The following is a 12,237-nucleotide window of genomic DNA, read 5'->3' as shown; positions in this document are numbered from 1 at the left end:
AGAGGGTGGGCATCAAAGGTCTTTGAAATCTTAAAGCTAATGAACTCAACACAGCCAGGAAGGGAGATGTCGATATGAACTAGCAAGTTCCTCTTCAGAATTATATCTAATCAATACTTTCCTTGTTAATTCATTCATTTATTCATTTTTTATTCTAAGACGGCATCGACATATTTCTTATAATAATAATATTAATAATAATAACAAAAATAATAACAATAATGAGGAGAAGGAGGAAGGTCACATTGACGCCCACTGACTGCACAGGAGTCCATTAACTCTTGTGACTGGGACAATAATTCTATTAGTAAGCTGCTTCAGTTAACGCCAGACAATTTAACTCAGATGGAAATGAGTCATAGGAGTCTCAGAGCATTAATACTGATTTCTCGATCATTTCATAAGTAGTTTATTCAATCTAACGCTGGACGAGTTTATTTAGCTAAGAGTCATAACAACATTAGAGTGTGAACGAAGATCGTCTATGTACACTCTCTCATTACCTCAACAACAGCAGTCCTTCAGCTACGTCTTCGTCACCTCACATCAAATCTAACACACACACCACAAAGCCAGCCAGGAGACAGGGCGTGTGTGCTGGGCAATCGACAGGGAGTGTGTGCTGGGCAATCCCCAGGCCCTGTCTTCCCCCCTTTCTATTTTTTCAACCAGTCCACACCCCACTGACCGGACTAATGTATGGCCCGGCCTGCACTATAGATGCAGGGAATCTGTAAACGAACGAACGAACGATCAAATCTAAGACGGCAGTCGACCCCTCAGTCTCCAGTGCACATCTAGGCGCCTTTAACTTTCAAACTTTTACCCTGCAGCACTTCTGTACAACTCATACCCTCCATCTTCTTCCAGTACTTCTCAGCACCTTTCACCCTTCAATCCCCCCTACCCTCCAGCCATCCCAAATAACATTCTCAACACCCCACAGTCCCAAGTCTCTCTTACACTCTTCAGCCTCCCCTACAGCACTTTCACAACACTCCATTCCCTCCAGCCTCCTCCAGAGTACATTCATAACACTTCATACCCTCCACCCTCCTCCACAGTACATTCAAACACACTCCACACTCTCCACCTTCCCCGACAGCGCAGTATCAACACCTCACACCGTCCAACCCCATTCATATTTTCCAGCTTCCCCCACACCCTCTGGCTTACCGTTCCAACCTACCTTACATTTTCCAGCTTCCCCTCCAGCCTCCCATACATCCCCAGCATTCCTAGCAGCACATTTTTAACACCATACACCCTTCTCTCAGCACATTTTCAACAGCCCACACCTCCAGCCTCCCTTTTACCCTCACACTCCATCCCATTTACAGCTACGACCACACATAAATATTTTACCAGAACCGAGGGGAAAAAGTAAAACGAAAATATATACATACATAAAAAGAAGCTGTCCCATGAAACGCTCGCCTCTCTCGGGAGCAATACTGCACACCATATCATCACTGGAAAAAAAAAAAATCGTTGGAAAATGGAAGTCTGTGCAGAGCCAGAGAGACAGGGGAGGTACCTCTAATGTTGACAAAGTAAATATGGAATCCGAAACCACTACAAAAGATGTGCAATAAAATTCTACCTTTCCCCCTTCCTCATCCTGTTCTATTTTCCGAGCTTGCCTCCCCTCTCCCTCATCCAATACTCCTTCCCCTTATATTCTGTCCCTTTCATACACTACTCTCCTTCCCCACCTACTTCTTTCACCCCATCTTATTCTTCTGTTTCCCCTCCCCTTGCCTCTCCGTGCTACTCTTTCCCTCACTATCACCCATCTCACTTTTCCCTTATTGCTCTCCAGTCACCATCTCTGCTTTACCTTCCCTCCCCATTCTTCTCACGGTTACACTTTCCCTCCCTCTATTCTTCAGCCCCTCCCTCCTCATATTCTCCCAAATTCCAAAACCAACGAACCTCACCGTCATCGTATTCCACTCTGTCAATATCTGCGACTATCCACCCCGCAGTTCAATACATTTCCCTTATCCCTTCCATATTCCTTCTCGCTTCACTACCCCTCATACCCACACCACATCCCCACCCCCCGTCCGTCATCCTTACCTCTTCCTCTTCATACTCTGCCATCCTCCATCACCTTCCCTCACAATCGTACACTTCGGACATAAAGTGCTTCCCCTTGTATTTCCTCTCACTGCTACCATGTTCCTCTCCACCATTCTTCATCAGCTTCCTCTTCCTCGCATACCCTCACCCCTCCCTCAGTCACTGTGACCGTTCTCCTCTCCTCCCCCAACAAATAAAACGCTCCTGTCCATTTACCTCGCTTCACAATGCTAGTCTTTTCCTTCCCCACACCTTTTTTCTGTTCCCCCTCCCCCTCATATTCACCCTCCACCCCCTTACACCCTCACCCCATCATATTATCATGAGTTAACTCCCTTCCCCAAGCCTCTGTTACATTTTGCTTCTGTCCTATCCATCATCCTTTCGCCTTTCTCTCATCACTATCCTCTCACCTTTCCTTCACCATTTCATATTTTCTTGACCTGTCCCCCATCGACTCCCGGTGATTCTCTTTCCCCTTCTCCCCACTATTACCTATTTCCCATCCCCCTCTCCCCATTCTCACCCATTCGTCCTCCCACTCCCTTTCCATCACATAATCTTGCTTACTTCCCCGCCCACTGCCCCTCCTTCCTCCTCTTTCCCTCCTCTCAGTCCCTTATCCACTTCCTAATCTCCTCATTCTCCCTCCTTTACTATTATTTTCGTTATTTCTCCTACTACCAGTTTCTCATAATTTCTCATTTCATTTCATTTTCTTTCCTCTTTCACAGCCGGTTACCTTCCTTCCTCCCATTAGTTCAAGTCATTTTCCCTCCGTCTTAAAAGATCATCTCTCCTCCTCCTTCATGGCCAATCATTTTTGTCTACCATTTTTGCCAACGAATTTTCCCTCCTTCTTCTGTATCAGTTATTTTCCCTCCTCCTTCAATAAAAATATCTATCCGTCTGTCGCCAGATGTCTTAATCCCAGAAGGGGTGGCCATAAACGAATCATCTTCATGTCATTCTGTCCTACGCAATCAGGCTTCCCTCTCTATAACTCACACCCTTCTTCAGTGTCAGTCATCTTCCCGAACCCGTAGTGCTAAATGCTTTCCCTTCCATTCTGTTCCAGTTATTTTTGCTCCCATTTCGTGCTAGTAATTTTTGCCCATGCTTCAGTGCCAGTCAGTTTCCCTCTCCTCTAGTTGCCAGGATATTTCCCTCCACTCTAATTGCCTGTAAGTTTCCCTGAATCTCTAGTTTCAGTCAGTTTCCATCCTCATTTAATGACAGTCATTTTCCACCCTAACATGCCATTATTTTCCTCCTGAAGTGCCACCATTTTCCATCCACCTATAAAACCAATAATTTTCTCTATCTTTTCACCAGCTTTTTTCCCTCTCCCTTTAGTTTTAACCATTTCACTTCATCTTTAAGTGACAATAATCTTCCCACCCACTCATTGCCAATAAAGGTCCCTGTTCCACCAATACCAATCATTTTTATCGAGCACTCCGCCAACTTCAGCCAAACTTTTATCAATGTCTCACCCTTCCCTTCCCTCCCCTCTTCCCCTACTTTCACTCACCCCCTCTCTTCCCCTGTTCCCATCTATTTCTCCATACAGATCAGACGCGTCCAAGCCGGCCTCAAAAGGGTTTATAGTCATACTCAAATATTAGTTCAAAACAAATGTGAAAAAGGGTTATAGCTCCATCTTTACCCTTGACGACTGCGGCATCCCAAGTCCGGTATACACGAGGGGGTGGAGATTAGTGTCACCTAGGGCTGTATTCTAGGTGGCAGAGAAGGCTTCGTAACACCTACTCCTTAGCGATTTATTTTGACTTTTTCATATTACTACTTTGCAGTACTACAAGTTACAACGACATACCATATCAATACCATAAACGAGGATACTGAGGCGTAAAATACAGAATAAATTCCTAAAGAAGACTTGCTACCACCAAGAAATCTCCAAAGCCACTCAGAATATAACCCCATACAACTGTTGTCCATCATTATTACCTGTGCGGATGATCCGTGTAACGAAACCGCACTGATTCTTTCGTGAGGTCCGGAGAGAAAACGTTGAGGACAAGGTAGTTGCTGTTCTGTTAGTACTATCTGTCTAATGCGGAGGTTCCTGGCAATTCCCCACATTTGTCAGAAAATCCTTGATGATTCCCCCCCCCCCTTAATTCCATAAGGAATTCCTTTCCCCCCATTCTCCGTCTGATTCTCAGCATTACTTTCGATCCAAACACTCAGTCACAAAAATTTAATTCACCTCATCTAAGATGTTCCAACGGGGTAAAAAAAAAAAAAAAAAAAGGCTTTAAGAACACTAACATCAAGTAACAACGTTTATCCTGTTAACAAAATTCTTAACACAAACATGGTAAGTAATGGCAAGAAATCCCTAGCCAACTTTGTCTCAGGCAGACAAGGTTCAAGTACTCAACTAAAGCCAAAACTCCATACTAGTACTTGAAATACTTCCACCTGCTGTCCCTAACGGTTGAGTCCTCACTTTTGAACCTTTCCTCCACGGCCTCTCCTTCTGTGACAGTACTTTCCTATGCTGACGGCCTAAGATGACATTATAACACTCCAAAACTCAGCATGCAGCAGACTAGCTCCAGCAATACCTACATTCATTAGAAGATCTGACCTACATTGCCTACACTGCAAAGAATGACTATTTCACCAACAAGAATAACTATCACTCTTCACTCTGGACAAACACGAATCACAACCATACTGTACACCTCAGTCACCCTCTTTGATCAGCCAATCCTCCTGTGGAGACATCCTAAAATGTTTGAACGATTTGGATTCACACTTGATTTTCTCTCAACACTTAAGCAAGATCAGAACAAAGGTACCTCGCAAATCGCTGCCTTGAAAACACTCCCAGGCAGTACCTTCGGACACCAGAGGGAATCACTGGAAGCCGCCTACAAACAGTTCATCCTTACAAGAGCAAATTAAGATAGCCCAAGCTGGATCTCACTTACATTAACGTCCTATTCAAACTATTCTTATAACCACCAGATGATTTTATCCAACTCATGAGAGACTTTTCGAACTGAAAAGGTTAAACGAAGTCTTCATTAACCCATTAGGTATATACAAAAAATCCAACATAATATGATTAAAAGTTATCGGAGGGTAACATTAGAAAGTCTCTCTGTCTCTGTCTCTGTCTCTCTCTCTCTGTCTCTCTCTCTCTCTCTCTCTCTCTCTCTCTCACACACACACACACACACACACACACACACACACAGCTTTAAGAGAAGTGATAAGACACTGTATGCTTCGGCCACAAATACGGATCACACGCACCAACAAATTGTCTCAGCAAAGAACCACGTGAAAATGGGAGTTACATATTCGCTGGTTCAGACGAATGCCTTAACGACATTTCTCCTCCTCCATCCAACACTGCGCTTCACAAGCATAGACTTTGACACATATCTACCAAAGCCAAAACTCCCAGTCAATCAAATATTGCACTGGCTACATCAGAAACTTAGTTGATCATGTTCTAGTAGGAGGCAGATTTAGCACCAGTGGTCATCGCACAGTCAGTTAACCTTAATTTCCATGACAACAGCACAAATATCAGTTACACGAAAATTTCAGGCTACAAGAAAGTGCACTTTCAAAACTTAAATGTAATTATAGTTAGTAACGACTGGAAACACCATTCAGACAATGAATGTCTGATGTACGGACAAAATTTTCAGAAAGCCGAAACAAAGTTGTCAAGGTGGAAGAGCAAAATCAAGAATCAACTTCAAGGATGAAAATTCTTCATCAAAATTAGTCACAAAGAATGAAAAAGATAAAAACATGTACTACAAACATGCTGAAAAAAATAAAGAAACAAAGCAAGAAAAATTCTTGAAGTGCACATTTCTAACAACAGTAATTCAAACTCAAAAGAATATTATACTTACATCAGAAAACAGAAGATATTAATAATCGTAGGCCCATTAGTTTCAGCAACTGGGAACCAAATAAGCAACAAAACTAAGAGGGCCAAATTTATTTTTTGCCTTTTTTGCATCTTGATTTACAATCAAAAGTTCCTGTTCCTGTTCCTTGTGTGTAGATGAAGGCCGCACAATTAATGACATTAATATCATTGTGGGAGATGTACTGGTTGTGATCAAACCTAAAGATTACGGAACACCGAGGCCACAGAGTATATCTCCAACAGTTTTAAAGGAAGCGAAAAATGAATTTTTGAACTTTTAGATTACATGTTCAACATACGGCTAAGACGGCACTGTACCATGTGCATCTAGAAAATATAACTCCAATACTTTAAAAAGGAAACAAATCACAGCCCGAAAATTGTCGTCCAAACACCTTAGCATCAGTTGTCTGCAAGTTGTTGAAACCATAATCTGAGGCAGAACAGTTAAACACCAAGAATAAATTTATCCCAATAAAGACACAGCACGATCCCGGAACAGGTAACTGTCTTTCCCATCTCCTTGACTACTTAATTGATATTATTGATATGCAAGATGAAACTGAATCAGCTGACATTATCAATCTTGATTTCCATAAAGCATTTGAAATGTTCCTTGTAAACTATTTCTTAACACACTTAAAGGTCTACAGTATCAGTGGCAGTGTACTAAAATGGACTGAAAACTGGCTTACGAAATCTAAACAAAGTGTTTAAATGAATGTAACAAGACTAGTGCCACAGGGTTCTGTTTTGGGCATCATAGTATATCTGAATATACAGACAATAATGATGAAAAATGAACTGTAAAATATCCAGATTTGCTGGCAATACAAAAATCATTAGTACAACCAGTTCACCTGAAAAAAGGGCTGATAATTCAAAGAAATCATCATACATTATTCAACCGGCCTCAAACATAGCAAATAGATTTAAATGTTGATAAATGCACCGTTCTAAACACTCGGGGTATAAAATAAATAATTAGGGAGATAATGAACAATTCTTAACTTGGGAATGTAATTCAGAAGAGAAAAAAAAAATAGGAACATTAATACCAAAAAGTTTTAAACGAAGCTAACAGTGCATGGAAGCAATAAAGAAAGGTAATAGATTAGTTGGATTCATAGGCAGGGCACTCGAATCCAATTCAATGAATGTCATTACTTTTTGCAATTCCGTAATGAGCCCACTTCGGGAGTATTGTGTTAAGTTTTGTTTCACCATGTTACAAAAAAGATACGGAGAAATTTGGGGATACAACAAAGGATTAAAAAAAAAATGAATGGAACAAATCGTATCAGCAAGGCTTACAACGCACAGACTGTGAGGAGATCTAAAGTCGGTTTTTTTAAGACAAGAGTACTGTAGTTGATAAGCACTTTACAACTACCCGGTCGATGCGCGCTTGAGGTAATGGCTATAAATTATCGGCAAATGTTTCTAGTCAAGTATTACAACAGATTTAATGGGTATGAAATTATCGGAAACGTTTTCAGTCAAATTAAGCCAAGCACTCATTCTTCAATAGATTGTAAACCTGTAAAACATACTGCATAAGAATGTGGAAGACTGCTTTATAGTAATAACATCTGAAAGTCGTCTTTACAGGTATGTAGGTTTGAAATCCCAGTTAAACACGTTCTTCTCATTCATATCATAGTGAACACAGCAGCAGTACAATGTAGCTATGAAACATTGTTGCTTACAGTTTACATAATATAGATTCATTTACATATTATATCCATCTAACTATCTTTCTACATAGATAGATAGATAGATAGATTGCCAGATACCGTAATGGCGTAATCCCGTAAGGGGTGGCCTCAAACAAATTACATCCATGTCACCCTGTCCCCTGTCATTTCACTGCCCTGCTCCCAGCTCTCACCCCCCTCTCTCATATACCTCTCCACTCCATCCCTCCAACTTATCCTCTGCCTCCCCCTCCCTCTCCCCCCCTCCACCTTACTCACATACACTCTCCTCATCAGTCTCTCGCTCTCCATCCTCTCCACATGCCCTAACCACATCAAGTGATTCTCCTAACGCTTCCTACCACATCCACATCTACAGTACACCACAACGCTCCTTCACTTCCTCATTTGTCAGTCTGCCTCTTCATGTGACTCCACATGCTCCTCTCAAATAACTCATTTCCACCGCTCTCACTCTTGACTTCTGTCCCTCTAACAAGGTCCAAGCTTTACTTCCATACGTTAGGGTTGGTATTACGATACTGTCATGCAGTACCGTTTTCACCTCCATGCTCACTTCCCTGTTTCTTATTACTACTTTCAAAGAACCAGCAACCCTTCTTCCTTGTTGTACCCTTTCAAGCACTTCACCCTCTAAACTTCCATCTTTTCTCATTACACTACCCTATTACTTAAACGAACTCACATTTTCCATTTCCCAACCTCACTATATTCACTGACTACATTTCTCTCGAAGACCATAACTTAGCTCATCCCTACATTCACCTTTAGGTTCCGTTTCTTACACACTCTCCCAGGCTCATTCACCAAGCCTTTCAGCTTTCCTTCGTCTTCACTTAACAATGCAGTATCATCTGCAAACAACAGTACAGGGAGTTTCCAAACACTGCCCTCTCTCATTAGGGTCACTCCAACATCCACAGCCCTACCTTGTATCTCTTTTATAACCCCATCCATATACAAATTGAACAACCATAGAGACATGACACATCCGTTTCAATTCAACCTTTAAATAGAAAAATTCACTCAGTTCACTGTCCACACGCACTGCAGTCTTGGCACCCTCATACATACTCTTCACGGCATTCAGCAACTTATTTACTTCCTATATTCTCAATATTTTCCACAATCCATGTCTAGCCACCGTCATATGCTTTCTCCAAATCCATGAAGGCCGCATACAACTTCTTTCCCGTCTCTAGAAACTCTTCTACTAAAGATCTGAGAATGAATATCTGATCTACACAACCTCTTCCCTTCCTAAAACCTCCCTGTTCTTTTCCAACTAATTCCTCTGTTATATCCCTAACTATGTCAATACGTATCCTACCATATACTTTTCCTATTACACTAAGAAGACAAATGCTCCTATGATTACCACACAGTTCTTTTTCCCTGTTCCCTTGTACAGAGGAATAATTATACCTGACTTCCAATCCTCCGGGACTTTACCTTCCTCCCAGGCCAATCTGCACATCTTCCACATCCATTCTACTACTACTGTGTCTTTCAGCATTTCACCACACACCCCATCAATTCCTGAGGCTTTCCCTAGTTTGACTTTTTTCATTGCTTCCTCAACTTCTGTGTTACTGATTTCTTCCTCTCTTCTCACATCCCTCCTTCTCCCAGCCATTTCCAGGCACTTATAGTTGAATTACTTTCATTGTGTATGTTCAACAATTCCTTAAAGTGTTCCCTCCATCAGCTCAGTTTTTCTCCCTTCTCCACTAGTAATCTACCATTTTTATCCTTCACTCCCCGACTAACTTCTTTAACCCCCTGTCTAACTGTCTTTACCTCTTGCCAGAAGTTTTCTTACATTCCCTCCATTTTACATTCAAATTCCTTCCAAATTCCTCATCCACTCTCTTCTTACTTTCTCTTACTAATCTTTTCGCCTCTCTCTTCCTCTTTACATATAACTCTCTCTTCAGTCTGTCAACTTCCTCCACACCCCTGTTTCTCATCCACTCACTATATGCTTCCTTCCATTGTGCCAGAGCCTGTCTCACCTCTTCATTCCACCATGCTGTTCCTTGCACCCCCTTTCGTCTTCTCTTCACCCCACACTCCACCTCGCATGCTGCACAGACTTCCCCTGTAAATATCTTGCACACACCTTCCACGTCCCCCATCTTCTCCACATCATATTTACCCTATTGTTCCTCCACTTTTGTCTTATATTCTGCCTTTTTTCCATCCTCTTGTAAACTTTCTACCCACCTTGTGTGAATACTTCCTCTGTCTCTCCCTTCTTCTATTCCACCGTTTCATTTGGACCTTTACTCTTACCACCACCAGGTGGCGGTCAGAAAGTCCAGTCCCCCAACCTCCATATGCTCTTGCATCCATTGCACACCTTCTCATTCTCTCATCCACACACACCTCGTCAACCATTGCCTTCCATTCATTCAGTTCACCACCCACCCTTCCCATCACTAGCCACGTACACCTGTGGATCATTTTGTGTCTAAGGTGGGTATTGGCCATCACCAACCCTCTCCCGGCACAAATGTCCACTAGAGCACTGCCATTCTCATCCACTTCTGCAGGCACACCCAACTCACCAACTACTCCATCCACCTCCACATTCCCTATTTTTCCATTCATATCTCCAGTCAAAAACACTCTCTCATTCCTTTCAAACCTTTCCATGCACGCTTCCACATTTCTTCTTTCACTCTGCTTGCACGATTTTGCGTTGACCCATACACATACTCAATCGCCCACATTTGTAGTCCAACTTTCAATCTTACTCACACAATCCTTGAGCCAATTGGTCCATACTCGGTTATATTCTCCTTCCATCTTTTGCACACAACAATGCACACTCTTTCTTTTGCCCTCTCATTCTCACCCACTCCTGCGCATATACCCCATTCGTACTCCCATTCTTTCACACTCTCACCTCCTCATTTAGTTTAAGTTAATCCACATACATCCATTTTTTGCACTTCAAGCACCTGGACAGTCTCCCTCTCTTTCACTTCATCATTTGCACTCTTTAAATTCCAAGTCGCAATCCGTACCATGTCCTTTATTCGGTCCTTATTCGTCACCTGGTGGTCAGTCCTGGTCCGAGGCTTCTTGTTTATATTTTTAATTGGTTATTTTCCGAAAAGGGGCACTACCCCTCCGCCAATCTACTTGTTGTCAAATAGGGAACACGTGCTGGTTGGTTATAAGGTTACCATCCATCTTTGTCAATTATTTCCTTGTTTACAGGAAATCATTTGGCTTGCCACTCAATGTGGAGCTACCCTAAAAACAGAGTACCACTACACTAAGTGGGCGGATGATGAGCGCCCTCACCTACCACAATATATATACAGTAATATATATAAATATATATAACATAATATATAACATGTATAATAAATATATAATGTATAATATATAATAAATATATATATAATATACGAGTATATGATAAAAGTCCATAATAAATAAATACATATATTTTTCATTCATTCATTCATTGCCAGACGCCATGTATCCCAAACGGGGTGGCCAAGGGCTTAGAGTTAATTGTTTTACAGGGAGGGGCACTAATCCTCCACCAACCCCACTTGACACGTAGGGAGAATGTTATGCCAACAGCATCTGGTGTTCCCTAGCGGTCACCCATCCAAGTACTAACCAGACCCAACGTTGCTTAACTTGGCTGATCGGACGGGAAGCAGTGTACTCATTACTCAACGTGGTATATATATATATATATATATATATATATATATATATATATATATATATATATATATATATATATATATATATATATATATATATATATATATATATATATATATATATATTGGTCAACATATGATGCGTCGGTGCATAATCGGCCGGGAATAGTGTTCATCTTACCCCACGCTAGCAAAATACGAAAGACGAACCTTGTGATCTAGCGCAAACATTATTATTTACTGTTGTTTGCTCATTTTATTATAATGAACATTTTATATTTATTGAACTTTGAATCATGTACCCTTTCTTTCTCATTCAGCGTCTTCCTCTGCTGAAAATAAATTACTTAGCGCTAGGTAGAATAAAATAACCTATCACTTGGTTTACACAGGGCTAATACTTCTATGCAGCACGAATTAATCATACCAGTGGGCTATACAGTAAATGATGAATATGAGTTATGTGGCGTTACTTAATACAGGTAACAGCATGTTTCTAAACAAATGACATTAATTTTTAAAAATCAATAAGCTGAAAAAGAACACCACAGACACACTGCCCATGCCTGGACCCGCATCAGTAATGGCAGATCACTTAATTAATGGTAAGCAGATAATTGCCCGTGTTCCCATTTGCTCTGATTAGCAGGGCATGAATTTTGCCCTTCTGACAAGGAATGACCGGACTGCATTATGGTCACAAAAAATAGCACGGTAGTATTCCGTGATTTTTAATTATCCCAGATTATCAAAACTGCAATGGAAATCTCATCATAGTGGATATTTCGTACTGTAAGAGTTAATCTGGTTA

The 12,237-nt window shown here is 41.3% G+C and overlaps 1 pseudogene; it reads right to left on the bottom strand.

Moving 5' to 3' along the window:
* Positions 1–11,328: 11,328 nt before the first annotated feature.
* On the bottom strand, positions 11,329–11,454 carry LOC145397894 (5S ribosomal RNA; annotated as a pseudogene).
* Between the last annotated feature and the right edge of the window lie 783 nt (positions 11,455–12,237).

The sequence above is a fragment of the Coenobita brevimanus genome, chromosome 43, assembly GCF_032717465.1.
Source record: "Coenobita brevimanus isolate Jiangsu-jjx chromosome 43, ASM3271746v2, whole genome shotgun sequence".
In the NCBI taxonomy this organism is placed as follows: domain Eukaryota; kingdom Metazoa; phylum Arthropoda; class Malacostraca; order Decapoda; family Coenobitidae; genus Coenobita; species Coenobita brevimanus.
This window is presented reverse-complemented; position numbering and strand designations above follow the sequence as displayed.